The 24,161-nt window shown below is 41.1% G+C and overlaps 1 protein-coding gene across 8 annotated transcripts in view; it reads right to left on the bottom strand.

Moving 5' to 3' along the window:
- CACNB2 (calcium voltage-gated channel auxiliary subunit beta 2) overlaps positions 1–24,161 on the bottom strand; it is a 382,104-nt gene that overhangs the window by 100,478 nt on the left and 257,465 nt on the right. The window lies entirely within an intron of this gene.

Genomic DNA, 24,161 nt, shown 5'->3' with positions numbered 1-24,161 from the left:
GAAATATTTTTTTGACTCTATTACTCATTGCTTTTGAAATACAAAGCAAGTGAATTTCTTCTTCCTAAGATTCATGAAACGTTTTTGAAATTCTATTTTTATTTATTTATTTATTTTAAAGATTTTTTTCTATCTATTTGACAGACAGAAATCAGAAGTAAGCAGAGAGGCAGGCGGGGCGGGGGGGAGGGGATGCAGGCTCCCTGCTGAGCAGAGAGCCCAACGCGGGGGGCTCAATCCCAGGACCCTGGGATCATGACCTGAGCAGAAGGCAGAGGCTTAACCCACTGAGCCACCCAGGTGCCCCTGAATTTTTTTTTTTAATATTTTGTTTTTAAACACTTGTATTGAGGTATTGGTGGCGTACAATTACACACACACACACACGGTTCAATTTGGTTGATTTTATTTATTTCTTTGAGAGGGAGAAGCAGACTCCCCACTGAGCATGGAGCCGGATAAAGGGATCGATCCCAGGACCCCAAGATCATGACCTGAACCAAAGGCAGATGCCTAACTGACCAAGTCATCCAGATGTCCCCAAATTTGGTTAAGTTGTAACTTCTATACCTATGTAACTAGCACAATCAAGGTAAAAAACATAGAAGGATATCATGAAGGACAAGAAGGAAGACGACAAAAAGCATTTCGGGGGTGACAAATATGTTCACTGCCACATTTAAAATTTTAAATCCTACTTCAAATAGAATACGTGTGGTATTTTTGCTCAAACTCTGGCTAGTTTCAGACTCAAGAGAAAATCTCAGTGAGTAGCTTGACATTTCAGATTATTAAAAAGAGTTTTCAGTTTTATCCATAAGGCTTGCAATCACACATCTCTATTTCTAAAGTTAATTTATCCTTTCTTAAAAAGATAAATTATTGTCTTGTAACAGATGAATGACCAGAGGAAGGAGGTAATTATGGGGTCAACAGAAATTTCCTTGGGGCTTATCCATTTTGTTTCTTGAGTTTTATGAGACGAGTGTCATTGTCAAGATATGTCAGTTAATTTTCTTGCTTCTTCTCCCCTGGCTTTTCAAGGAATAAAGATTACTATGGATTTGTAAAGATTTTAAGCAAAGGGAAAAAAATGTCAGCTCTTTCCTTGTCATATCCTGGATTATTAGGAATAAAGCCTATGTTGAAGTTGACATTTTCCCTAACTCGGCTAAAGCACATTTTTTATGTAAATGGAATATGTTTGCTCTTGTAAGCAATAACCACAGGAAAAGGCAAAATAGGTTTTATAAGCACGGTTGAGAAATCTATAAAAAGAGCTCAGGATCTACTTTAGGTATGATTAAAAACAGATTATTATTAGGTATTATTAAAAAATGGATTTATTCTATTGATTTTATTCCCACAGCCAGATGTGGCAAATGGAGAAGGTAAACAAAGCAGCATTTACTGTGTATTTGTTTGAAGTATTCTAAAACTGCAGAAAAAGAGACATCTGTGTATAAATAAAAATACAAAAGCATCCGACCGAGCCCAAATATAAATGATTAAGAGATGGTCTCTTTAAATTATCCATTTGGGGCGCCTGGGTGGCTCAGTGGGTTAAGCCGCTGCCTTCGGCTCAGGTCATGATCTCAAGGTCCTGGGATCGAGTCCCGCATCGGGCTCTCTGCTCAGCAGGGAGCCTGCTTCCTCCTCTCTCTCTCTGCCTGCCTCTCTGCCTACTTGTGATCTCTCTCTGTCAAATAAATAAATAAAATCTTTAAAAATAAATAAATAAATAAAATAAATTATCCATTTGGTTGACGCATCAAATGCAAATGTGTAAGTGTTTCTCATGTTGATGAATAAGAATTGAGTGTGCTTATCACTCTCCTCCAGCCCGTTTATACATAAAAGAATCAACTTTTGGTCTTTTCTTTTTGGAAACACGTTTCAGAAACACAGATCACAGGTCAGAACACTTCATACTACTCAGTACCTTGTTGAGACCCTGAACTCTGAGATACTTTTAAAGTTGACCAGAAATCCCTAAAAAGGAAGAAAAATCCCTATATGTAACTTTAAAGATACAGATAAGTCTTCTCTTCCCCTCTTCCATACATGAAAAAATACAGACTAAACACACTGTGTGACTATTTTAGTTCTAAGATACATTTATGAATTTAGTCAAAATGAGAATTAACATTTGAGAGGAGTTATCTGTTGATGCCACCCCTTTTCTACTTAGAAAAGGTTCTTTTACCCCCATTGTTTTGGGTAATATGACCCTCTAACAGTTTGTTAATGTGTCTCTCAATTCTACCAAGGAGGCAGACCTGACCTTTCTTTTCTTTTTTTTTTTTTTTAAAGATTTTATTTATTTATTTGACAGAGAGAGATCACAAGTAGACGGAGAGAGAGGCAGTCAGAGAGAGAGAGAGAGGAGGAAGCAGGCTCCCTGCCGAGCAGAGAGCCCGATGCGGGACTCGATCCCAGGACCCCGAGATCATGACCTAAGCCGAAGGCAGCAGCCCAACCCACTGAGCCACCCAGGCGCCCCCAGACCTGACCTTTCTGACAAACATTCCACCAAAGATTAACTGACAATGCCATTAGGTGTTGGTTTTTGTTTTCATTTTTTTTTTTTTTAACTTTTCAGATAATGGTTCAGAATTTTCCAATGTTAGTAAAACATTCAATTCCTTGATTCAGGAGTTACCTCCTGAATATTAATATTATATTCATATTATTACTATTAATAATATGAATATAATATTAATATTATATTCATATTATTAATAATATTAATATTAATATAATTAATTCCCATTCAGGGCTTTAAAGGAAAGGAAACTGGTACCTTGACAGATTGTAGTGAAACTACAGAACACCAAAGACAGAGACGAGATCTTAGAGCAGCCAGGAAAATGAGAGAATTGCAAAGAATTGATAGTTTCCCTGAGAACAGATTCCTCAAAAGCCAAGAGCCAAAAGATGGTAAAATATCGTCTTCCAAGGACTAAGAAAAAAATAGCTCTCAACCTAAAATTGTTTTTTTTTTTTTTTTTGACAGAGAGATCACAAGTAGGCAGAGAGGCAGGCAGAGAGAGGGGGAAGCAGGCTCACTGCCGAGCAGAGAGCCAGATGTGGGGCTCGATCCCAGGACCCTGAGATCATGACCTGAGCCGAAGGCAGCGGCTTAACCCACTGAGCCACCCAGGCGCCTAAAATTGTTTTTAAGCAAAACTATCTTTCATAAATGAGTTTTTTTTCCAGACAAATACACTTCCCCATCAAAAATGTGCTCATGAAAGGAACTTATAAATGATAAATATCAGTGGCAACAGTGATATGAGAAGGAATCCCTGATGCCTGAAAGAAATGGTGAGTAAAGGCAGTAGAAATGAAATGGGAAAATCTTTTTTTTTTTTCTTTAAAGATTTTATTTATTTACTTGACAGACAGAGATCACAAGAAGGCAGAGAAAGAGGGAGATGCAAGCTTCCTGCTTCACAGAGAGCCTGATGCGGGGCTCGATCCCAGGACCCTGGGATCATGACCTGAGCTGAAGGCAGAGGCTTTAACCCACTGAGCCACCCAGGTGCCCCGAAATGGGAAAATCCTTAAAAAAATACAAATTTACTTAAAAAAATATAACTACTACTCCTACTACTATCTAATGTGTGGTGTTAAAAGCAAATTAAGTGGGGCACCTGGGTGGCTCAGTTAAGCATCTGACTTGATTTCAGCTCAGGTCACGATCTCAGGGTCCTGAGACTGAACCCTGTGGGCTCTGTGCTGGGTGTTGAACCTGCCTGGGATTCTCTCTCTCCCTCTGTCCCTCCCCCCAGCTTTCACGCATGGGCTCCCTCTAAAAAAAAAAAAAAAAAAAAAAAAAGTTAAAAGAAATCAAAACGAAAACACTAACAAAGAGTAACAAACAGTAACAAAATGCCACACATCAGTATCTGTGGAATCAGAAACAGAAACATGAAAAGTGTATATGATCAACAGAGAAGAGCATGAGAAATCTTGACTTAAATGAACAAGAAAAAAATGAGAAGAAAATAACAGGGGCACCTGTGTTGGACTCTTGGTTTCTACTCCATCTCAAGATCTTGACCTCCAGGCTCGGGTTGGGTTCTGCACTCAGTGTGTGGTCTGCTGGGGATTTTCTCCCCTCCCTCTACTCCTTTCCCTGCTCATTCTCTCAATCTTTAAAGTAAATAAATAAAATCTTTAATAAAAAAGACTGAAACAGGAAATAGAGAAAATTACAAATATTATTTGAATGTATTCATCAAATAGGTGAGCATCTTTGAGATAGATACGACCAAGATTTTAAAAGATAGCACAATTATAAATAAATCTAGACTAACATATGTGAAAATATAGATAAAAACAAAAAAGAACAAAGGAGCTAGAACACCTAAAATGACAGGGGAGTGAAAACCCTGAATTGTCCTATAATATAATCAAAGAATTCCAATCAATTGTTTGAAAGGCTTTCTACCAAAGAGTAAAACCACAGTACCTATAGGAGTTCTCCACAGGGAGTTCTAGAAACTATCAAGGAATAAATAATTAGAACACAGCAGAAACTCTTCCAGGGGGGAAAAGCCAAAGTGAACAAACAAAAATACTGATTTTATGAGCATAGCAAACTTCGATCTTAAACCACATGGAAACAGTACAAATTAGGTAAATTAAAGGCCGATTTCCTCTCATGATCATTTGTTAAATGTTAGCAAGTCAAATCCCGCCTCCTATTTTTCCTAAAAGAGTTTGTTTATTCATCTGAGAGAGAGAGCGGGAGCGAGAGAGAGGGACAAGATGATGGGGATGAGGGCTGCCGGCAGGACACTAGGGCTGCTGGCAGAGGGAGAGGGAGAAGCAGAAGCCGACTCCCCGCTGAGCAGGGTAGTAGATCCAGGAACTTGATCCTGGGACTCCCAAGATTAAGACCTGAGCCGAAAGCAAAAGCTTAATCACAGACTGTGCCACCCAGGTGCCCCAAATCCAGCCACATATGAAAAAAGATAGAATATTTAAAAAAAAATAAAAAAAGATAAACTATTGTGAAAATGTCACTTATCCAAGGATGCAGTCAGTTTAACATAGAAAATCTATTAATTTAAAGAATTTTAAAGAAATTTTTAAAAAAAAGATCACAGGATCATCTTAAAAGATGTAAAAAGAGGCCTTTGAAAAGATTCAGTATCAATACCTGGTCTTCGTTTAAAACCTGGCAAACCAGAGATAGAAGGAAACTTCCTTAACATAAGCAAGAGTATCTACAAAAAACCCCACATCAATTATAAATAGCAAACAAAAACAAAAACAAAAACAAAACAGTAAGAAATAAAAGCATTCTCTTTTAAAAACTCGCAGAGACCAGGATGCTGTACCTGTCAAATACCCAAAAGGAGGGTCTAACCATGGAGGGTCTAACCGGTGCACTAAGAACAGAACACACTGAAAGGTTAAAAGGATTGGAGAGAAAGAAATCGAATTTTTGTTATTCAAATGATAGGACTGTCCAATCTATGTTTGATAGAAAACCCAGGAATCTACAGAAAGTTTATTAACATTTAATAAGCATTTAAGAAGATTGACAAAGACCAAGATTTTGATGCAAAATCAAGTATGATTTGTTTGGTGATGTACAAAAATATAACTTGAGAGAAAGTGGGACAGAGGGACTGACTATACAGTAGTAACTAAAACTATATGTAAGATACCCAGGAACATACCTGACAAGTATAAGCATGACCTTTATGGAAAAAATTACAAAACATTCAATGGACTTTTTTTTAAGGAGTTTTTTTTTCCCTCTCTCTTTTTTTAAAGATTTTATTTGTTTATGACAGAGAGGGACAGCGAGAGAGGGAACACAAGCATGAGGAGCTAGAGAGGGAGAAGCAGGCTCCCCACTGAGCAAAGAACCTGACACAGGGCTTGATCCCAGGATCCCAGATGATGACCTGCGTTGAAGGCAGACGCTTAATGACTGAGCCACCCAGGTGCCCCAAGAATGAAATTAATGGCAAGATATTTCATATTCATGGATAAGATGACTCAAGAGTACAACAAAGGCATTTTCTCCCCAGTTCATCTATAGATTTAAATGTAACCCCAAACCTCAGCTGTGTATGTTTGTGTTTTGGGGGTTTTTTGGTCTGTTTTCACTGTATGCTTGTGTGTGTGTGTGTGTGTGTGTGTGTGTTGAATTTGACAGGTGTTACATCTACAATTTATCTGAAGGACAAAGGTCTAAGTATAGCTCATTCTTTCCTGAGGAATACAGTCGGTTGACATGCCCAGTATTTTTATTTCATTTCATTTATTTATTTATTTAAAGATTTTATGTATTTATTTGACAGAGAGAGTCACAGCGAGAGGGAACACAAGCAGGGGGAGTGGGAGAGGGAGAAGCAGGCTTCCCACTGAGCAGGGAGCCCAGGTTGGGGCTCGATCCCAGGACCCTGGGATCATGACTTGAGCGGAAGGCAGCTGCTTAATGACTGAGTCACCCAGGCACCCCTCCCAGTATTGACTTCAAAGCGGCAATAATTTAGTATTAGGACACTCACACAGAAAAAGGGGCCTAGAAACAAACCTTACTCATCACATAAAAAACCGATTTCCGAGTAAGCAGGCATTTCAGACCACTGGGGAGAGAATCAGCTATTTCTTACATAAAATTAGATCTCTATCTCACCCCATACACAAAAGTCAATTCCAGAAAGATTAAGGAATTAAAGATGAAAGATAAAATTTTAAAACTATTAGAAATAGAGGTGGAATCTGTTATGAGCTGAGGGTGGGGAAGAATTTCTTAACCAAGATTCCCGATGCACAAGCAGGAAGAGATGGAGGACACTTACTTGATTCAAATGAAGAATGCTACGAAAATGTGAAAAGAGCAGCCACAGATTAAGAGCTTTTAGTAATACAAATAACCAACAAAATAACTGGATAGAGAGTATGTGAAGTCCTCCTACAAAGTAAAAGAAAAAGATGATCTGACTGAAAATTAATCCAAAGCCATGCACAGGAGAAGAAAACGAAGGTCAGAAAATACATGAAAAGTGTTCAATTTCCTAAGAAATCATAGAAATACAAACCATACCACAATGAGATTTTAAATTCTGCACCTGCTTGACTGGCCCCTCGCCAGAATCAAGTCTGACAGTATTAAGGATATGGAGAATACAGAGCAAAGGGAACACTCGTCCCATGATGGCAGGAATACAAATTAAGGTGACCACTTTACCTTTTATTTTATTTTTGAGAGAAAGAGAGAGCACAAACTTGCGAGTAGGGGGAGGAACAGAGGGGGAGAAAGAATCCCAAGCAGGTTCCACACCCAGTGCACAGCCTGATGTGGGGCTCAATCTCAAGACCCTGACATCATGACCTAAGCTGAAACCAAGAGCCGGATGCCCAAATGACTGAGCCACCCGGGTGCTCCAAGATAACCACTTCAAAGACCAGATGTGTTTATCCAGTGAAAGCAAAAACACACATACCTTATGAGCCAACAATTCCACTGCTGGTTACACATATCCTAGAGAAATACTTGCACACGTGTAACCGAGAGACAAGTAAACCATTTCCACGGGGGGACTGTGTGTACTAGCTCAACCATCCACTGATAGTCCTATGCTATGGTACCATATATGGGTAAAAGTAACAATATAACCAAGGTAATGTCACGAAAAAAGCAAGTGAAAAAAGAACATCGTGATAGGATGCCGTTTAAACAATGGCACACAAATGAAGCAGTAGTTTATATGGAATGTAAACATGTATGGTACGACAAAACAGAATGAAAAGGAAGAGATGAGAAACATCACATTCAGGGTAAGAATCATCTGATAGGGAGGCTGTCAAGTACAAGAACCAGAAAGGAGGCTTTAAAGCTATTAGCAATGCTCTCTATCTTTAATCAGGGCCGCGAGGGCATGGGTTATAATCTTTTTAAGGTAGTATTTAATTTCCTGAGAATATAATGGAGAGGGGGACATCTTTTTTTTTTGAGATTTTATTTATTTATTTGACAGACAGAGATCACAAGTAGGCAGAGAGGCAGGCAGAGAGAGAGAGAGAGGAGGAAGCAGGCTCCCCGCAGAGCAGAGAGCCCGATGTGGGGCTCAATCCTAGGACCCTGGGATCATGACCTGAGCCAAAGGCAGAGGTTTTAACCGACTGAGCCACCCAGGTGTCCCAGGACATCCTTTTTTTAAATAAACTTCTATTACATGATAATATACTTAGAGTCAACACCTGCAGAAAATGTCACTATTACTTATCAGTCTTTCATTATAGTATATCCACCAGTACAAGAAGACAAACTCTTTCCAATGATGATGAAGTCATATAATCAGTTTTTCCTTCAGCTATAGTCCCATGTTACAAAAGCAAATTAAAAAAAAAAAAACAAGACCAAATCAAATGATCGGATAGTCTATACACAGGAACTCATCAGCCATTTTTAGGTCTTATGTTTGAGTCCTCATGTTACTCTCTCTCTTCTTCACTAATTATTCCAAAAAAAGAAAGTGATCAAACCTGAAAAAGACCAGGAATTCTGGAAATAGGTTTGCTCAATACACACAAGGTATCTTTTACATATAGATGTCAATTTCTCTAAAAAATAGTCCAACTTAAAAATCTCATCTTTAGGGGTACCTGGGTGGCTCAGTGGGTTAAGCCTCTACCTTCCACTCAGGTCATGATCCCAGGGTCCTGGGATCAAGCCCTGCATGGGGTGCTCTGCTCAGCAGGGAGCCTGCTTGCCCCCTCTCTCTCTGACTCTCTGTCTACTTGTAATCCCTCTCTCCGTCAAATGAATAAATAAAATCTTTTTAAAAAAATCTCATCTTTACGTAATAGAATAGCTCTTCAGAAACTGGGCTGTAAAGGACTCTTGCTTAAGACAAAGAATGCAAAGTCTTGGCAGCTGTGAGTCAGGAATCTGGCCACTTGGAGGGGCACCCTTTTTCCCTCAGAGACCACATGCTCAGATGTGGTTACTACGTGTTCCATCACCCCATGCCCTACACAGTGGCCTTGGTGAAGGGGGACCCTACTCCAAACAGTTTCTGAAAAGACTTCTTCAGTTATCTCTACCCAAAACTTCTCAATTTTTTTTCCACTAAGAAATGCACGAAGTTGGGGCACCTGGGTGGCTCAGTGGGTTAAAACCTCTGCCTTTGGCTCAGGTCATGATCCCAGGGTCTTGGGCTCCAGCCCCACATCGGGCTCTCTGCTCGGCAGGGAGCCTGCTTCCCCTCTTCTCTCTCTGCCTACTTGTGATCTGTCTGTCAAATAAATAAAAAGGTAAAAAAAAAAAAGAAAGAAAGAAAGAAAGAAAAGAAATGCACAAAGTCACCAAGAGCCATTCTGTGTCTCACTCACTGGAATAGGAGAAATAAACTCTACATCCCACTTCCCCTCTCCAAGGCCATAGGTAGCTATGAGGATAAGACAGAACCACCTAAAACAGTTAAGTCACAAGAATCAGACAGCAAAATGTGGTTACATCCAAAGATTTTGAGCTCTGGTCACACGTTCCCCAACACTCCCTCATCACGTGATTCATTGACTCCACATTGACTATCACGTGATTCATTGACTCCACATTGACTATCACGTGATTCATTGACTCCACATTGACTATCATGTGATTCACTGACTCCACATTGACTATCACGTGATTCACTGACTCCACATTGTCTATCACGTGATTCATTGACTCTACGCTTCCACAAAGGAGGTAAATTGTAAGTGTCAACAGGACAATCTTAGTTCAAGGTTCTCCCAGTTTCCATGTTTGGGGAGAAAAACAAAACCCAAAGGGGCATGAAAGGCTGTAAGAAGCAGGAACACACCGAGTCGTTTGGGGCAGAGGTGAGGTAGAGAGAGGGAGGGTTGGTGGGACAGAGCGTGAGCGGCATCAGACCAGAGTCCACGGTTGCTGAATACAGTGAAACTCTCAATGGAATCCTAGAGCTCTGGGCAGGGGAAAGCCCTGCTGCTGCAAACGTGTAATATTTCAATTATTTTTCCAAGACGGCCAGAAAAATGACAGGAGGTTTCAGTCTCCTCTGGGGGGGAAAAGGACAATTAGGCAACAGACAGCCTTAATGTTCTGTAACCTGCAGGCAGGCTCCCCTCCAAACAGCTCGTCAGTGTCCAAATCAAACAGATATTCCAGGCAAGAATAAACAGAGTAAATATGCAGATTATATTTTATGGGCGTTAACACAGGATAAAGCAGCTCAGAAGCTCACAGACCAGGAAGCCAACACAGGCAGGTAGCCAGGACCGGCCACAGAAAAATAAGCTCTCACGATCTGCTGAACTTGAAAGCATCTTTCCGTTTTGTTCCTTTTCGTACATGTCATTGAAAACGCCGAAAGCAAAACAAAACCTGGACAGGGCGAGCCACTGACAACTGTTTAAACTAGGACACCCTTCACAGCTAGACAGCACGTGAAAGTATTTGGAATATTGTATATTTGCCTAACCTCTGGCTCCACACTAGACTAAACACTATGGCTCAAAGGAAAACTCCAAGACAAATGTATGTGATAATCTCAAGTATCTAGAGCAAGGCAAAGCATGCCTCTTCCTGAGGGTAATGTCCCGTAGTTCGGGCGGCATCTGCCATTCTACATGGAAGACCGCTGGGTTTTCAACAAAGGTTCTTGTACTTTGTAAACCTTTAGGAAACATGCATTGATTTCAGGGGTCTGCAAAGACTTGGAAATATCAGCCCAGCTAGAGGGCATGGAAACGGACTCCTTCTCTAGAGAAGGCTCACCGATTTTATCATATATTCAAAGACATTTGGGATACAGAAAAGGTGAAGAAACACTGTTAAGAAAAAAATTAAAAATATTATAAAAAAAAGAGTCCCCTACTGGTGATGTTACAATGAACATTTTTCAGCCAAGGAAAGAGCATACATATTTCAGGGAAGTAGAAAAACTTATTTCAAGGGTTAAAAATGTCAAGGTGCCCTGTTTTTTTTTTAAACTTGAACTCATAGTTTTTCTTGGGCTCGAGTTTATTAGGAGTTGACTGACCTTTATGAAGATCAAAACATTTTATAGACATATGCTCTTTTAAGAAAAAAGAAACATCATTCAAAGTCCTCTCTTTCATTACAAAGATGCTACATTTTATGCCAGATCTTGCCCCTTTATTTTACTAAGACATTTGGCAAAAAGTATGAGACCAGAAACAAATGGTTCATGTTTTATAAAACTAAGGTAGTTAGGAGAAATTTTGAGTACCATTTTAAGGTCTAAGTAAGGACTAGGTGTTTAAATTAATCCTTTTCATTTCTTCTCGTATTTTCTGGAACCCCAGGCCCTTTGGACGGAGTCAAACTCAAATGCCCTGGTACACTGTACTGGACATGGTTGTACGGGTACCGATGAGACAGCCATTAGACTTCTACTCAAAGATCATGCCCTATGCCCTGGTTTTGTAGCAAAAGATGAGTGTCAGGGTATACATTTGTTAATGTGTTAAGCTTAAATGAAATATTTAAGGTTGGGCTACCTCCCTTTAGTGGACTTTTGAGCCCCTGGATAAGAGGATGCCAATCCCCCTGCTATGTCTGAAATGCCATTTCTGAGGCATGTGGTCAAACAGGCACAAAATATATGGCAGTTCATAAACCTTAGTGCACGTGGGAGCTGTGAAACCTGCCCCCCAGTCTGCTCAGTTTCCCTCTCTCATTTCGAAGGTAGGAGATGAGTAAGGTGATTTGGTACATTTATAGGTCCTCTTTGATGGAGCTCCTAGAGATCAGGGAACAAGACTTACTCATTTCCTATCTTCTAGCATCACGCTCACCACAAGGGAGGTGACCAAAAATGTACGCATGTTCTATGAATAATGCAGTGACTTAGCATGTGAACATCATCACCTGTTCAAATGACTTCTATACTCATTGTGTGCATCCATGAGGGGACCTGTGACATGATCCAGACTCCCTCGACTCGCACAATTCAGCAAGTGGCATATGCCAAAGACTGGCTTTAATTCTGGGCGAATGTGTGATGCTGTGTTGCCTTGTAAACAAACTTGTATCATGACTTTCATCCGTTAGGAATGTAGGCTGACTCCAGTGTAAGATTAAAATTGGTCCAGTTACGAATTTATTCAAGGATGACTACCATTCCTTTAAGAAGACAAAAGGGAGAGTTAAACTGTTTAAGGTCCAGGGAATGGAACCAGAAAGCATAAAAGACTGGGAAGAGTTGACTGCCTACATTTTGCCCATCTCCTGCCAAATACTCCTCCTGGCCTGGTTTTGAGAGAGCAGGGAAGCACAGTGTCAGCCTCCAATCTTCAAGAACGGACACTTTTTTTCATTTGTTTTTGTTTTTTGGTTTGTTTTAAAGCAACAGGCATTCCTGCAAGTGTCAGGAGAAAGAACTATTAGCAGAGAGTCACTAGAACATAAATAATTGACAGTTAATTAAGCCCATCATCTCCTTTCTTAAAAAGAGGGTTTAGTTATTTTTTTCAAATCTTGTATCTTTTTTATTTTTATTTTTTTTAAGTAATCCTTACATCCACCATGGGGCTCAGATTCAGGACCCTGAGATCAAAAGCTGGATGCTGGACCCACAGGGCCAGCCAGGTGCCCCCAGGGTTTAGTTTTTACAAAGACAACAGCAACACTTGCTTAAGACACAAAAATTTCTTTTAAACCATCACTGAGGCAGTTTCCTAGTCTTTCTTGACAACATATTCTCAACCTTCTCTAGCCAATTTTAACATTTAACTTTATATTTTTTGCTATGATTTTTAGACCCTTCCTGTTTTTGTTTTTGTTTTTTGGGTTTTTTATTTTGTTTTGTTTTTTTGGTAGGACTAGGACGAAACTTGGGAAACCTCTTCTCAAATAGTTTCATTGTTAAGTTTGATCTTTTCTCCCTTGGCCTACTTAAACTGTTTCTTCAACATCCTTCTTACAACATATTTCCTAGATATTTGGTTATTTTTCCATTTCTCTTTAGGAAGATCCTACTTAAATATTTTCAAGCACATTCCATTGAACCAAGAATAGAGTACACATACACATCCTGAAAATTCCTCTCTTAAAACTGTACTCTTTCCAAATCAGTGGCATAAGGACCATAAGCAAAACTTAAAATGTGGGAATAAAGATGAATATTTTGTTTGTGAAACTCCAATTGTGCTATCTAACTCAACAGCCAAAAAAAAAAAAAAAAAGCAGAGGTGGCATTTTTATTTTTAAAATTGTTGTAATGGTTGTCTTTTTTTTTTTTTTTTGCTTCCGTCATTAAAGAAAAAAAAAATTGTGTTCGTCCTTTAATCCCTGCAGAACATTAAACAAAGAGGAAACCTTAGTGTGTTCTTGGTTTACATCTTTCTAAGAGGTGCTCACTGATTAGGTGAAAGGATGTAAGAGAATCCTACCAAAAAACCTAGGTCCTTGTCCTCATTCTGCCACTGGAGAGTTCAACGACCTTGGGCAAGAGCCTTCTATATCCACATCAATTTCCTCATTCATAAAGTGGGGTAACTATATCTGCCCTCTCTTCTTCACTCAGTAGTGGCAAAGGATCAAGCAAAGCAAAACCCACTGGAAAGCTCAGGACTGAGACACTGTATGACATCACCTTTAATTACTCATTGCTGATAGAATAGCTTAACAAGACCACTAAAAAAAATCCAAGATAAAAACAACAGCAACACAGCATTATTCACAATAGCCAAGAGACAGAAGCAACCCAAATGGCTATTGACAGATGAATGGATAAAGAAAATACAGCATATTCGTGGATGGAACTAGAGGGTATTATGCTTAGTGAAATAAGTCAGAGAAAGACAATTTTCATATGATCTCCCTGATATGAGGAAGTTGAGAGGCAACATGGGGGGGTTTGGGGGGCTTTATTCCTTAATAAGTCTTTATTCCTTAATAAATGAAACAAGATGGGATCAGGAGGGAGACAAAGCATAAGAGACTCTTAATCTCACAAAACAAACTGAGGGTTGCTGGGGCGGGGGGTTGGGGGGGAGGATAGGGAGAGGGTGGTGGGGTTATGGACATTGGGGAAGGTATGTGCTATGAAGTGTGTAAACTTGGCAATTCACAGACCTGTACCCCTGGGGCTAATAATACATTATATGTTAATAAAAAATGAAGAAAATACAGTACATTTATAGAACTGAATCTTATTCAGTCTTTAAAAAACAAAGCAAATTCTGGTACAACTTAGACATGAACTTTGAGGATATCAGGCTGAGTAAAGTAAGCCAGTCAGCAAAGGACAAATACTGTATGATTCCATTCATCTGAGGTACCTAGAGTAGCCAAAATCATGAAAACAAAGTAAAATGGTGGTTGTCAAGGGCTGGGCGAGGGAGGATAAGGAGCTGCTGTCTGTTGTCCAATAAGTATAGAAATCTCATTTTCGCAAGATGAAAAAGTTCTAGAGATCCGTTACGCAACGATGGGAACACAGTTAACACTACTGCACTGTACTCACCAAAACGGTGAAGAAGGTAAAAACAGAACAAAAGGAAAAAAACTTTAATGTGGTTAGTTCACAGAAATTGAAACCAAGTAGGATTTAAACAAAATTAAACCTAAAGGACAGCCTTCATGGGAGCCCTGGGTTAGCAATCAATCCTGCTAACCTTAGAATGCATGCTTAGGGTTAACAAAGGTTGTGCTCCAAGGAGACATTCACATAACAATGGGGGCATCTGTAATCCCACCAGCCTCCCTGTGTCTTCCAGCCCTTCTCCTTCCCCCACCAGAACTGAGGGTCACCTGGTCAGGACCCTCAAAGCACCACCTGGCCGTGCTGCTGCTAGTTTAACACTTAACCACATCACCCTCAGCCAGTGACACACACATCGGGCATCATCACTAGACCCTGGGTTTCTTGAGGGAGAAACCACATCTAACACATCTTTGATTTCCCTTCTTCCAGCTCCCAGCTCAACAGCATAATCACCCAACAAATGTCCACTAATTGAATAAATTCTACTGTTTCCCATTTTCCGTCATCTTTCATTTAGCTGTTGGGGGCCGAACTTAAGAGTAGAGCAGGAGGATGACAACTTTAAGCAGCCTGGAAAGGTCTTTCTGTGTTCCCCCATTCAAATCGGGCAAAGAAAAAGGAGAAAAATCATGTATTTATAGCTGTGTTTATAATGATACAACAAAGATGTTCAGTTACAGCTCTCAAAGGAAAAAGAAAAAAAAAAAAAGCTTGAGCTGCAAAGTTTATAATAATCCTTCCCAATCCATTTATGGCTCTGAAATAGCCAGAAGTTTGTATTATGTTAACAGTCCTTATAAGGGTTCTTGCACAAGAGGGTAGTTTTAAACGTGGGCAAATTTCAGCCCTCTAGAACTTCTGTGAAGAAAACCATAAACCACTCAAAGAGTGCTGAATTAGATATTCAGGCGCTCTTTAAAACCTATAACCCTTAGCCATACTCCTAGGTAGACTGTCAAGCTAAATATAACCATAAAGATATAGAGGGCGATATGGAATTTTATTCCTAAAATACTCAGGTGTTAGAAGATGTGAGCAGAGCACAGAGGCAGGTTAGCTCGCTCTTGATGATGATGGTAGGAATCCGTCCAGTGAGATGAAGCACAGAGAACACCTTTACTCTGAAGGGGCTCAAAGTCCAGTTCGGGAGACAGGACGTGGGCCCCTGTCACGGGCTGGATGGGATGCCACCTGACCTGATGCGGCGAGCTGCTGTAAAGGTCCCGTGATCGAGGACATGCCTGTGACTCCCCATGCAGGACTGCTGAAGCCACTGGACCTACAGATTGGCCACACAGCGCTCACCACTAAGTCAGAAATGAGTAATTTGAATACGACTGCCGCCAAATAGTATACAGTGTTCATTAAAGAGAAATGGAAAGAGTGGTTTCTTAACTTTTCATACAGACTCCCCAGCGGACGCTGAACTGGAGGGCGGGAGCTATGGGTACCAGTGGTTCCAAATGGGAACCCTGCGCTTGACGCATACCATGTATCAGCTCACACAACAATCACTACTGCAACTACAACCTCACAGGCAGCTCGCCGAAAGGTCAGGCAGCCCGTCCATGGCAGAGACGGAATCGGAGTCCGGGCAGCCCCGCGCCGGGAGGCCGTGACACAGACCACAAGACTGGAGGCTCCGGAAATACTCCCTATCTGACCCCTTACAGAAGAAAATTGCCAACCCTCCGTCTAACTTAGGAGAATGAAGTTAACCTTGACAGAGGTCGGAAAAGGCAGAGAAGAAAGGGTTTCAAAGAAAAAGTGGAGAGCTCAATTTTAAAGGGTGTGGTGGAGGGGGAGGGCACAGAATGGATAAGGATGGCAGAGAGATGAGGACGTGACATCATTAACACCAGGGAGAGAGGTTGGGACAGAGCTGCAGATGGAAAGTAGGAGCTGTAGGAAGTGCAAGACAGGAAGGGGAAAGACAGCAGTGGTTTAAAAGTCCTTGTGGAGGGGCACCTGGGTGGCTCAAGTGAAACATACACGGGAGTCCCAGTGCATCAGATGAATGGAGGGAGTGGTTTTGACTGATTCTAGAAGGAATGCACAGAACACAACCTGCAGGGGTCCCCCTCTGCCTCTGCAGCAGCTCCTGAGGAACCCAACGGTTTGAAAGCCAATGGCATGCCAAACACCATGAAAGCCACAGGGTCGAGGTCCGAGCACTGAGTACGTGGCTGGGATGGACTTCCATGAAGGCAGCAGTGAAAGAGATGGAAAAGGGGCCAGAGGAGTAGCAGCAATAGGCTTGTGTTGCAGGCAGAAAGGGGACTTGGTAGGGAAGAACAACAAGGTGAGGCTTACAGAGAAGTCAAGGGAACACTTGATGAAACATCAGTTGGCTTCATTAGGTCATGGGAGAAACTAGTCACTATCAGTAGAGAGACCAAAAGGAGTTTCAGAGAGCTGGGGAAGAAACGAAGAACTGGAAATGGGCACGAAACCTGCTATACGGAAGGTTGACACTAACAGGAAGGGAAAGATGGGAAGGAAGACAGGTGTTTCTGTTAGAAGGTAAGGAGGAAGCTCTTTTTTCAGAAGGGGAAGGGAGAAAGAGATGGGAGACTCTGCAGAACAAGGCTGCAACCAGTCCCCAGCCGAATCCAGGTCCTGGGGTCATCCCCTCCCACACAGACTCCGGGCTTAGCCACGGGGTGTGCTGTCACCAACAGGACACAGAAAGGACGCGAACATTTCCCAGTGGGGCTTGCGCTCACTCGGTGTGCTTGTAGCCCTGAAACCAGCAGGAGAAGGAGCCAACCGGCCTGCGGAGGCCTGAGAAACCAACACTAGAGGAGGAAAAGGAACCCCGCAAGCTCAGAGATGCGAACCTGCACACCTGCAGAAGGCCGTCCCAGAACACCTGGTCACCAGGCAACCTGCCAGCGGGCCAGCCATGCCCAGAAGAGAACTGAGACCAGAGGAAAAATGGTGGGGGCTTTAAGGTGACAAGATTTGCTCTGTGGCTAACGCTAGCGGAGAGAACAACGGAGGACTTTTTCGGATATCAAAGACGGTCCAGGCACCCATCCAATGCTGTATGTACTTCATGGTCATAACTGCTCAAAAGTATTTCAAAATGCCCTGAAGATACAGAGCTTTGCATTTCTACTTTCCAAGTGCCTGTTGAACAGAGATCCTGCAACAGATGTTGTCGTTACTGTTGTTACTGTTACTGTCACCTACTCAGTATGAGGAGCAGGATTAAAAGCACCAGTGTTCAGGGTTATACCTCCCCAATCACATGCAGGAGTTTTTGATTTCTTACAGGTAGGAAAAAAGGGCAATCTAAGCTAATGTGTATTTAAATTAACCCAAGCTACTGGAGATCTGACCTTTTAGCCAGTCTCCGACTTCTATTTGGAAGGTAGTTGCTAGGAGCCAAGGAGAGCTGACCATTTTTCCATGCAAAAACTGAAAGGCAGCATTGAGATCAATGATGGGAAAATGAGTTTAGCCTAAAATATCGTCCTAAGGAGGTCTACCATGTGTCTTCTATGATGAGCACTTTCTGCTAGGTTTTTACCCATGAAACACAGTGTTTTCCTATAAGCAGCTTTCTCATTTAATACCTGCCATATGTTTTCTGGATTCTAATGGTCTCTCCGATAGGTTTGAGAAAGTATGTAATACAGGCATATACATACGCTTCGTCCTTACCTCCCAGAGAAGTTACTCAATCAGACACATTTCTAAAAACATGTTTAACATTTTTGGAATTAGAAGGTCATCTTCAGGCTGAAGGTGAATACACATATTCATGGTTTTTTGGTTTTTTTTTTCTTTCTTTCTTCTGAAAAGGCTGGTTCAGGGAGTATTTCTAATTGGGTCAGATTCTCCCACTGTCTAAGGCTTTTATGGATGAAGACAATAGGAGAAACACATTTTCTCTTTTATATACAATATGTTTACTGATGACTATGGGGGAATAAAACATGGTCAAATGAACATATGCTTCTTCCTAAAAATATTTTTTTTTTTGAGAAAGTATAAACCCACAGACAAAAAGAACAGGAAATGAGAGGAGAGCGACAAAAATGGAGACTATAGAAAGTGACAGTGGCAGTTAACAAAGTAGAAAGCGTGAGAACACCAAGTACCGAGAGGCTGGAGACTTGAGTCTGAGAACAGGAACCAGACAAAAGGAAAGACGCCCCCCTCCAGTCCACCTATAAAAGTTGAGCAGCCAAGAAGCTTTGCTATTGCACCTAGAACTTCCAGTGGGCTTTATACGTATTTAAGAGCAAGACCCTGTAGACTGCCAAAAAGCACATCTCTGAAAACAGTCTCCAGCATGTAAACATAAGACCAAATTTTAAAAGTTTGAAGAAGTACAGAAAAATTAAAATGAATAGCTCATGGGATGTAAGAGAAAATATTACAGCAATGGAATAAGAACAGTGAAGCTACAAAAGAGGAGAAAAGAAAGCTCTTGGGAATCAGAAATTGTCAAATCTAAACATTTCAATGGGTGGGTTTGAAGGTAAAATGGAGAGAGACTAGACAGTAAAACAGAGAGACAGAAAAAAATCCAAAGAAAGCTCTCATCAAACTAGAAAATCCAGAAAAGAAGAATATACACTGGGGAAAATGATCAAAATAAAAATCGGTCCCTTTCCAGAACTGAAGTGACTGGCCCTTCATAATGAATGTTCATATGAAAAGCCGGGCACGATAAATGAGAGATGCACCAAGGCAAAATTTTAAAATGCCAAAAGCGGAGCAGTCCTTGACATACTGCAGAAAATTAAAACACAAACCCCTCAAAACCCCAGTGACGTTGGTCAGCATATCAACAATGCTGGAAGGCAGAAACACCAAAATCACATTTTTTTTTAAGTTCCAAAGAAGAACCGCCATCATACCTGAATATTGTAACTAGCCAAACTAGGAATTAAATGTGAGGCTAGAATTAAGATATTTGCAAGTTGGCATGATCTCCAAAAAAACAAAAACCAAAACCAAACCCAAAAAACAAAACAAAAAACCAAACAACTTTCTCTAGAAGTTTCCATGTTTTCTTGCTGCCAGCCATTTCCTATGTTGGCATTTGCTTACATTACTTATTAGGCCACTGGCCACTTTTCTATTTTTCAGCCGAACTCTTGTGTCCATTCTGGAACGGCTTTCTGTTCCCGCCAGTAGGGGGCAGTCTTCGCACCCTGATGCTCCTGACTCCCCTACAGTATTTCTACTCTACTAGCATGATCTAAGGCCAAGACTTTTCGCCCCAAACAAACAGGAGAAGCTTTCTGAGGTCTGCTTATTTCTTTTTTGTGGCTCTGGCCTTGTAGCCTGTGGACTCACCAACGATGCCTAATACAATTTCCCCACCAAGGTGCTATGCACCGATGAGAGAACAGTCAATTTAAAATTTCACGTTCATCCATTCTACTAAGAAGACTGCACTGAGCCTACTTCAAGTCTGTGCCAATCCCTTCCACATTCGGACTTCCTAACTCAGAGTCTCTGCACCTAGAGCAGAAGGCCATCAGCTCTGGGGAGTAAGAGGGAAAAGAAAAAAGTTACTCTTTCAATTAACAAAAAAAAAAAAAAAAAAAAAGATGGTCCGATGACCCAGCAATTTCACTCCTAGATATATACGAATGAGAAATGGAAACATATGTTCATGCAAAAACTTGTACGCGAATGTTCATCACAGCATTATTCACAATAGCTCAAAGTGGAAACAAACCAGATGTCCACAGAACGATAACGGATAAATATATACATACAATGGAATATTACTGGGCAAAAAACAGGACTGAGGTACTGACATATACTGTAGCAGGGTGAACGCTGAAAACATCCCTAAATGAACGCAGCCAGGCGCAACAGACCACCCACTGCAGGATTCCATTTCTATGTGAGATCTACAGAGACAGAAAGTTGGAGAGTGGCTAGGAGTGGGGGGCTTGGGGAAAAAGGCGCTCGAGTGCTAGCTCAGAACACGGGATTTCTTTAAGGGGCAATGAAACTGTTCCAAAGTTGATCGTAATGATGGCTGCACACCTCCGTGAATATTCCCCAAGCCACCAAATTGTATATTTTAAACGCGTGAATGAATTACACCCCACTAAAGAGGCCTTTCAAAAAAGATCACTGTGGGAGTAAATTAAGTCCATTTGTCTCGAAGGCAAAAAAAAAAAAAAAAAAAAAATCAAAGAGCACCAGCTTAAATAAGGCAAGATTTGCAGAGAACAACAAAATCAGGTCAGCTGATTTTTCTTTGTCTGAAATTAATACATAATTTGTTCACCGCAGAGTTTACCAGTTGAAGGGAAACCATAATGAAAAGTACTGGCTTTTACTGGAATCACGGAGCGCCTGGTTAGAGAACCTTTTGTAGGTCACTTAATTTCAAAAGGCAACGTCTCTAGTTGTACTCCTGGCCCCATCGCCTTATTTCACAGACCGGTTCTTGAGGGCAATTAACGGGTAATGTGGTTCTTACTTAAAGAGGGCCAGGATCTGAAAAGGCTGCCGCGGTTTATTCCAGGCTCTTTCCCAGGGATCTCACCGCACGTGATCTGCGGGGGCAGGGAGATACAGCGCCCACTGAGCAAGTCTGCCTGCCGGAGGGATGCTATCTATAATGATTACAACAGAAGTGTGGGAAACTTTTGATTCTTCCAAGATGGTCGTGCGAAGTGTTTTCGACTCTCTAAAATTAAACGATGAATTCATGTATTTTTAAACTTTAAAAGCTTCCTTTTAAAATAGGGCCCGCAAAGTCGTACTGACATAAAGGCCTGGTGGGAGGGGAAGGGAGAAAATAAGCTAATGAGGGGCACCTGGCGGCAGACTCCGTCAGAAGGGCACGCGACTCTTGATCTCGGGGTCGTGAGTTCAAGCCTCACGCTGCATGCGTGGATTACTTAAGAATAAATTTTTTTTTTTAAAGATTATACTTATTCATTTGACAGAGAGAGAGAGCACAAGTAGGCAGAGCAGCAGGCAGAGGGAGAGGGAGAAGCAGGATCCTCGAAGAACAGGGAGCCCAAGGCTCTCCTATCCCCGGGCCCTGGGATCATGACCTGAGCCAAAGCAGAGGTTTAAAACTGAGCCACCCAGGCACCCCAAGAATAAAATCTTTAAAAAAAATAAAAATGGGGCGCCTGGGTGGCTCAGTGGGTTAAGCCGCTGCCTTCCGCTCGGGTCATGATCTCCGGGTCTTGGGATCGAGTCCCACATCTGGCTCTCTGCTCGGCAGGGAGCCTGCTTCCTCCTCTCTCTCTCTCTGCCTGCCTCTCTGCCTACTTGTGATCTCTCTCTGTCAAATAAATAAATAAAATCTTTAAAATAAAAATAAAAATAAGCTAATGAAAAAGCCATCTCCAATCCCTCTTTTGCATTTCTTCTTCAGAGGTCCTGGAATTAATAAACCAGATCTACCAAGCCGTGAGTTTCACATAAAGCACACTTAAATCCTAGTCCTTCCATGGTCTTTCAGAATATATTCAAATTCTCACCTATCCAAGTGTAACTCTTTTGAATACATCAAAGGTTTAAGACAGGGACCTAATGGGGCACCTGGGTGGGGCAGTTGTTTAAGTGTCCCACTCTTGGTTTCAACCAAGGTCAGGATCTCTGGGTCATGAGATCGAGCCCTGTGTCCAGCTCCTCCTTAAGCCCTGAGTCTGCTTAAGACTATTTCTGCCTTCCCCTCTGCACCCCCTGCTCCTGCTCTCTCTAAAATAAATAGATAAATCTTTAAAAACAAAAACAAAAACAAAACCCCAAAACCCTAATTTTAAGGAAGAAAAATGGATGTCAATAAACCATTTTCATTAAACAGAAAACGTTTTGATTGTTTTGCCTTGGTTTTAAATTATCTTCGTTTTTCTTTCATCTTCTACGTTATTTGTAATGATAAACTTTTTAGTTTGAATGACAAGTAACATGAACCTGGTTTGATTTGGGAAACAGGATTTTGGTCCATGCTGGTTAAAAGATATTTAAAATTTCTACACAGTTGGGTCACTTTAACTGAGGGCTTACAACACACGGTTATGGACAAAAACTCCCCAACCAGATAACTAAAAACTTTGAAAACCAAACCTATAAGACAGTGGGTTGTACGATCATGTGATACGAATCTGAGAAACTGGTTAATTTTGGTATATGAAAATCACATGAATAAATTAGTGCAAATAAAACACTTATTTCTGGAACACAGACTGTTATTTTTTTTTTCCAGACTCTTCTTTGCACCGCGATACAAAATACAAGGATTCAGATTCTCAATGTCAACATATATTAGCTACACTGCAAACATGTGGCAATGAACTTCACTAGGCACACCTCTGTTGTTTTTCTCCATTAATTTTATATTTTTTTAATTGTGTAAGAACGTTTCACAAGCGATCTACCCTTTTAACATACAAAGTGCTACATACAGTTGCGCTAACTCTAGGCACCACGGTGTACAACAGATCTCTCCAATTTATTCATCTTGCATAACTGCAACTTTCTGTTGATTAGCAACTCGCCACTTCCTCCTCCTCCTCCTCTTCCCAGCCCCTGGCAACCACCGTACCACTCTCGGCTTCTAGGAGGAGTGTGACTGCTCTAGATGCCTCCTCTAAGTGGAATCACACGGGGTTCATCCCTCTGTGGATTGGCTTATTTCATGGAGCATTATGTCCTCCAGCTTCATCCACAGTGTCTCCCCATAACGTTTTAAATGGGGGACACCTGGGAGAGATTAGTTGATGGCAACCGGGCCACACCTAGCTTTATCAGCTCCCCACTCCTGCTGTTTCCGACTTGTCTTGCAGTCAAGATGGTGTCAGATCTGGAAATGACTGCCCTGCCCACTGAGGTGAGAACACTGTTTTGATGTATGGAAAGACTGCTTTTTTAAAAGTCAAGGCCTCCTGGCTGTTCCTCGGCAAACTACTTTGGCATCTGTGCTAGAGGCCATGAATATTACATAAGGGCTGTCCATGCATTCCAGCCAGAATCTCCAAGTCACAATTCCCATAGCAACACACAGAGATTTTACTCATCTCGGAAGAAGCAACCAGCAAGAGTGTCTAATGCCACCCCTGATTTTTTTTTTTTTTTAAGCAAGATCAACACAGTACTTCTTCTTTTTGCAAAGCAATTTTTTTTTTCCAAAAGAAAACCAACCACCATGCGAAATGGGTTCATTTCCAAGTTACCCAGATCCCAAGGGTATCCCCAAGACACCGTAAACTTGAACGACAATCTATGCTTTTAGAAATAGCTGCCGTTCGAATGACTGCATGGGAAAAAGAATTCACGTCGTTATAATTAGTGAAACGAACCACTGTCTTGGTTAATACTGTACTTACAGATCTTATCTCTGATTTCCTGTCTCCCTTCCATAGATACACACTTCATTATAAGAACAGGTTCCAAGGGGAAGGAACACTTTTAACTGATAAAATCTTTTATGGCTTATTTTTGAAAAGCATTACGCAATCTATTTTTTCAGTACAAGAAACTACTACTATAGAACATCTATGGAGTAAAATTTGGGGGAAAGACTGTTCAAGCCTATGAAAACACACATCATCTTGAAGAAAGTTGTTTTTCTGGGCAGAGGAATGGTTTCCTGGAAAAATGAAGTGAAATCGTTCTGTTCAGAAGCAGATTTTTCCCCTTTGTATATCT

The sequence above is a fragment of the Neovison vison genome, chromosome 12 (assembly GCF_020171115.1).
Source record: "Neovison vison isolate M4711 chromosome 12, ASM_NN_V1, whole genome shotgun sequence".
Taxonomy (NCBI): domain Eukaryota; kingdom Metazoa; phylum Chordata; class Mammalia; order Carnivora; family Mustelidae; genus Neogale; species Neogale vison.
This window is presented reverse-complemented; position numbering and strand designations above follow the sequence as displayed.